We start from the raw sequence: 6,530 nt of genomic DNA, 5'->3' as shown, positions 1-6,530 counted from the left end.
TTTACCGTCCGTTTTGCATGCATTTGGAGGAAGAGTAGATTTGGAGCGGGAAATATTGCTGTCTTGGGATGCGTGAAGGTGTTTCGGGCGCTAAAAGGACAAGTCAAGGTCAAATTAACGAGAATTATAAGCTGCTGAAGTCAAGATCCACCTGATCGAGTAGTTTACCACTCGATCGAGTGGTTTTAGGTTGAATAAACAGTCGATCGAGTAGAATTTGTAATCGATCGACCAGTTTCTTATATGCACTTACTCGATCGAGCACTTTACTTGATCGATCGAGCTGGTTTCTGGCTGAGTTTGCTCGATCGAGTGGTTTCTTTACTCGATCGAGTGGATTTCGCTGATGGGTTGGGCTTTTTGCTCTAATTCCGTCATTAGGTTTAATTATACTCCTATTTTCTTATAAATAGGAGTTAGGATGTCATTTGTAATCACGAGTTAGCACGTTACTCTTCTCCTTTTCTTTATACACTGTTACTTTTTTATTCCCCGCTCATTTCCGGATCTTTTAAATTCAGTAATTCTTTCTTCCTTCCTCTCCTTTTAATTTAATGTTTATTATTCTTATTTCCTTTATGTTTGTTTCCCTTATTTCCATGTCTAGCTAATTCCGTAGTATGTTAGGATTAGGGAAGCCGTGGTAGCATGTTTTAATTGACTTGAGTAGATTAGCCTTGCGATAAGAGTTGTATTAGGCAATTTAATTGTTACCAGGTCGAATGAATGCATGCAGGAGACCAATAAATCTAGTTAACCCCGACCTGGATCAAAAGATTGGAAGGGAAGGCTTGCTTAGTTACAATAGGGTATTGTAGTGAGGGCGAAAGCTAAGCTATTTACGCTCTAGGGCGGTTTAAGGACCGAAAGGTGACGACCATAGCTCTTCTTATCAATAGTTTAATCGCCTCAGTATTCCCGATAGTATAGCTGCCACGGTGGACCGACTCCTAGCATATTCCCTTCTCTTTTTATTAATTTCTTGCGTTTATTCCTCTCTTACCTTTTTCATTAGTTTAGTTCAACAATCAAAACCCCATTCCTGTGACACCCTTACAGACTGAATTAAACAGATAGATAGCAACTTAGCCTCCCTGTGGAGATCGACCCTACTTACCGCTGACTTCTGTTAGTAGTACTTAGGTATTTATTTTTGGTACAAAACGATAGTATCAAATTTTGGCGCCGTTGCCGGGGAGGCGACGCTTTTTATCTGTTTTATTTTGTTTGTCCTTTCGCCTCAAGGGAAGACTAAGTACCTTGAGGCCGTTCTTATCTTTTTCTTTAGTGCTGTTTTGATAGGCCTACAGGTTTATTAGACAGGCTACTGAGGGAGATTATCGAAGGGAAGGCTTGAGTACCTTCGACCCCTCTTGCCAAGATGACATCTGTCTCCCGACTAATTGCTCAGTTTGAAGCCCAAGCTGAGAAACCTGTTAGTTGGGAAAGGAAGAAATCTTGGGGATGTGGTGGTGCTGAGCACAATGCAGCTGTAGTTGTGCCGCCACATCCACCCCATCAATGGCCACCGCAACAAGATCCTCGTGATATACAGAAAAAAGAAATCGCGGAGCTGAAATCCTTAATTCTAGAATATGATAGATATATGGGTGCTCAAGTCACTGAGCTGCAATCTGAAATTGCTCGGTTAACAGCTGGGTTGGATAATCGGCAACCAGAAGAGGTGTACTTGACCAAGAGCGGTTTTTCCCATGAAGAACCCGCGTTGCCCAATGCTGAAAATTATTTCTATATTTCGGATGACGAATTTCTATCGTATTTCCGAGTTTATGCGAGGATATCAGCGCTGTACAGGAAGAAAGTCCTCGATCGAGCAATATCTCTTCTCGATCGAGTGACATGCAGGAGGATAGTTCTCGATCGAGTGATTTTGTTACTCGATCGAGTGAGATGCGGGAGGAAAGTGGTCGATCGAGTGATTATTCTGCCCGATCGACTGAATTGGCCATTGGGAGCTTTAATTCGTCACTTGGGTTCATTTTGGATGACGATTCTGACGATGATGCCGGTTACGGTGAACCTCCCTTATTCACAGCCGAGTCGGATACACTTGAAGCTGCGATTTACGGGATGGATTCCACTGAGGAGGTTGATGAAGAAGCAGCTGAGACGGTAATTGCTCCTAGCACGGATGAGGTAATGCATTCCTTTGTCAGTGATTCCGTCGTTGAGAGCGACCAACCCGAGGTAGTAAGCGATAATTTCATTATTGTTTGTTTTAACGGTATATTGCCTCGTTTAATTTGTGCTCCTTCTTTTACACCCTCTCATATGTGGACGCATAATTTAACGAATTTTCATCGTCCTTATCATTTCAAGTTCGTTAATCCAAAACGAATCCCTACTTTATTGACAGTTGCTCCCGCGCTCCTATATTTGGTGGATAAACTTAGGAGCTCACATAGGAAATTTGTACGACTTAAAAAGTTAAAAAATTTTATTTCCTATTTCTGTAATCCACTTTTGTGCTACTTATGCTTTTGTGTAGCACATGCGCAGGTTTATGATTTAATGCTGCGCGCTTTGAGCTGTTTTGATTGTATTTAATTAGAGAGGCTCGAAGAAAAAGAAGGTCGAGCTGGGACCTGACTGAAGCTAGCGCTACCCGGGAGGCAACCCGGCGATTTTATTTTTTGTTTTTATTTCATTCCAGTTGTAATAAATGGTTTTCTATACCATAAACTATCTCAGTATGCTTGTCTTGTTAGTTTGCGGGCTGTTTTATTTGCGTTTTGCAGGAAATACATTGAGAATCACTCGATCGAGTAGTTTTTCTACTCGATCGAGCACTTTAGCTGAGAGATCCTCTCGATCGAGCAGATATTCCACTTGATCGACCACCTGCAGAACTGGAACTGCTCGATCGACCACAGCACCATTCGATCGAGCAGTTTTGAATGCCCATTTCACTCGATCGACTACTGTTCAACTGCCATCGAGTGTTTTTGACTTGGATTAGCTTACTGAGACGGTTTTCCGGGCCTTTAGCAACCTCCCATTTCATGGTCGGTTTGGGGAGGTCCCTTTATTCGCGCTATCTTGTAAGTTTTCCGCACTTACCCTCTCTTCTTCTTTTAGTTTGCGTTTCCTTTCCATGTTTTGGTACAATGGGGGCATTGTACGGTTTGGTTTGGGGAGGTTATGCATCCATATCTACGTCTGCATATTGTTTTTATTGCATTTCAGCTATCACGTTTAATTTATGTATGCATTGTTGTTTATTTTTGTTAAAATTCAAAAATCTCATAAAAATTTAAATATTTCAAAAATTCAAAAAAATTTCACGTTTATTTTAGCATATAGGTTGAGTCAGAACGGTAGATTTCAGTGAAGAAATTGCACTGCAACTGTCTTTTTGCTTAAGCCTTGCATTGAACTGTTATCTTTTAGTTTTGTCTTTTGCATAATCTACGAGTTAATGTTTAATTTAGCTGAACATATAAACTTGACCTGAAATTTTGGCAACCTACTTATAATCTCTAAGGAATTAGAGCCTTATAAACTGGTGTCATTGTGACCAGTTTCATGTAGGATTGTGAGTAGTTACTCCTTGCATAACATGTTCATTAATTTGCACGTATATGAAATTCAATTGCTTTTTGCCGTCATACATTCGGGTTAGTGGTTGGTGTCACATGCAGGGAGGTGCTTACATATTCCCTTTTTTTTCATTTTTACCCATTTAACTCCACATTAGCCAAATTTGCCTGTTGACCCTTAACTACATTCCAAATTAAGCCTGCCTTGTCAAGCTAGTTTAGATTGTTCTGCGGTATATTGTCTATTGTATCAAGTTTGGTTTGTATATATTGATTCGGAGTTGGTAATTTATGAAGAAATGGAGGATGATGAAATTCAAAAAAAAAAACGTGACAAAGAAAAAGAAAAGAAAAGAAAAAAAGAAGTTGAAAAAGGAATTCGAAAAAAAGAAACCGAAAAAAAAAGAATGGAAAAATTATGAAAAAAAAGATGGTTAGTTGTTGAATCGGTTTCTGCTCCTATGTTCTATCTTATCTCATATGAGGAGTATGTTTGGTTCGGTTTGGTGAGTTTTATGCCAAATGAAGGGCATGTGCTTAATTCATAATTGAGTTGGAATCGGATGTTGCCATATGGTTTTGTTTAGGTACTAGCTTGATCACCTATACCTCCACATTTCCCATAACATGCTTTGCCTTTTCTTACCCATTGCCTCAATTTACCATATTTTTGTAAGCCCTCGGCTGTGACAGGACCTTGTTTGGTTGGAATGTATGTACGGTAGCTAGAATTGTCTATCATATTAGTTGCATGCATGTTTATGTGGGTCGTAGTCTAGATGAGCGACTATTTTTCTCTCTCTTACATATATAAGTTCACCCCTTGCTTCATGAGAGAAGAGTGACCTGTGAGAGTCCATTATTAAAGGTCTTGCAAGGTCGAAGGTTCAGCTTTGTTTATAAACGTCTTACAACTCGTTTGCATTTGACTGTCTGCTATGAGTGTTAGTTTGTTTGCATTAAATTGGCTTAAGTGGGCATTTGTAGCTAGCTCTGAGTTATCTTTTTCCGTTCCTTTAGTTGCATTTTAGTTTACTCGGAGACGAGTAAAGGTTTGGTTTGGGGAGATTTGATACGTGCATTTTATATAGTCTTTTTAGCCTATTTTATGCACGTATTTCTATGCTTTTATCGTGGTTTTATGCTACGAAATGCCCCGAATATGCTACTTTGGTGTATTTTGTCTTATTTGCAGGAATGGACCATAAAGGAGTGAAATCAAGCCATTTACCGTCCGTTTTGCATGCATTTGGAGGAAGAGTAGATTTGGAGCGGGAAATATTGCTGTCTTGGGATGCGTGAAGGTGTTTCGGGCGCTAAAAGGACAAGTCAAGGTCAAATTAACGAGAATTATAAGCTGCTGAAGTCAAGATCCACCTGATCGAGTAGTTTACCACTCGATCGAGTGGTTTTAGGTTGAATAAACAGTCGATCGAGTAGAATTTGTAATCGATCGACCAGTTTCTTATATGCACTTACTCGATCGAGCACTTTACTTGATCGATCGAGCTGGTTTCTGGCTGAGTTTGCTCGATCGAGTGGTTTCTTTACTCGATCGAGTGGATTTCGCTGATGGGTTGGGCTTTTTGCTCTAATTCCGTCATTAGGTTTAATTATACTCCTATTTTCTTATAAATAGGAGTTAGGATGTCATTTGTAATCACGAGTTAGCACGTTACTCTTCTCCTTTTCTTTATACACTGTTACTTTTATTCCTGCTCATTTCCGGATCTTTTAAATTCAGTAATTCTTTCTTCCTTCCTCTCCTTTTAATTTAATGTTTATTATTCTTATTTCCTTTATGTTTGTTTCCCTTATTTCCATGTCTAGCTAATTCCGTAGTATGTTAGGATTAGGGAAGCCGTGGTAGCATGTTTTAATTGACTTGAGTAGATTAGCCTTGCGATAAGAGTTGTATTAGGCAATTTAATTGTTACCAGGTCGAATGAATGCATGCAGGAGACCAATAAATCTAGTTAACCCCGACCTGGATCAAAAGATTGGAAGGGAAGGCTTGCTTAGTTACAATAGGGTATTGTAGTGAGGGCGAAAGCTAAGCTATTTACGCTCTAGGGCGGTTTAAGGACCGAAAGGTGACGACCATAGCTCTTCTTATCAATAGTTTAATCGCCTCAGTATTCCCGATAGTATAGCTGCCACGGTGGACCGACTCCTAGCATATTCCCTTCTCTTTTTATTAATTTCTTGCGTTTATTCCTCTCTTACCTTTTTCATTAGTTTAGTTCAACAATCAAAACCCCATTCCTGTGACACCCTTACAGACTGAATTAAACAGATAGATAGCAACTTAGCCTCCCTGTGGAGATCGACCCTACTTACCGCTGACTTCTGTTAGTAGTACTTAGGTATTTATTTTTGGTACAAAACGATAGTATCAGCTGCCTTGATCATTCACGGGCACGAAAAGTGATGGAATAAGTCCATGATGGAGAATGTGGCCCTCACATGAGTGGACCAATGATGGCAAAGAAAATCACGCGTTTAGGATAATATTGGACCACAATGGAATCTGATTGCATCAAGTATGTTAGACATTGTCATAACTGCCAAATTTTCGGGAATGTGCAACATGTTCCTCCTTCATTACTCTACACCATGACATCTCCGTGGCCTTTTTCTGCTTGGGGAATTGACATCATCGGAAAGATCACGCCAGCCGGAACAGGAGGTCACTGCTTCATTCTAGTGGCAATCGATTATTTCACCAAATGGGTAGAAGCGGCTTCCTACACTAGTCTCACAGCCAAGAACGTGGCAAAGTTCATACAAACCAACATCATCTGTCGATACGGTTGCCCACACGAGATCATTAGTGACAATGGGTCACATTTCCAGGCCGAGACTGAGCAATTGCTAGCCAAGTACAAAATCAAGCATCACCACTCCTCGCCATATAGACCACAAACTAATGGCGCGGTAGAGGCAGCAAACAAAAACGTTGTCACAATC

Source organism: Silene latifolia, chromosome 1, assembly GCF_048544455.1.
Source record: "Silene latifolia isolate original U9 population chromosome 1, ASM4854445v1, whole genome shotgun sequence".
Classification (NCBI taxonomy): domain Eukaryota; kingdom Viridiplantae; phylum Streptophyta; class Magnoliopsida; order Caryophyllales; family Caryophyllaceae; genus Silene; species Silene latifolia.
Note: the sequence above shows the minus strand (reverse complement) of the source record.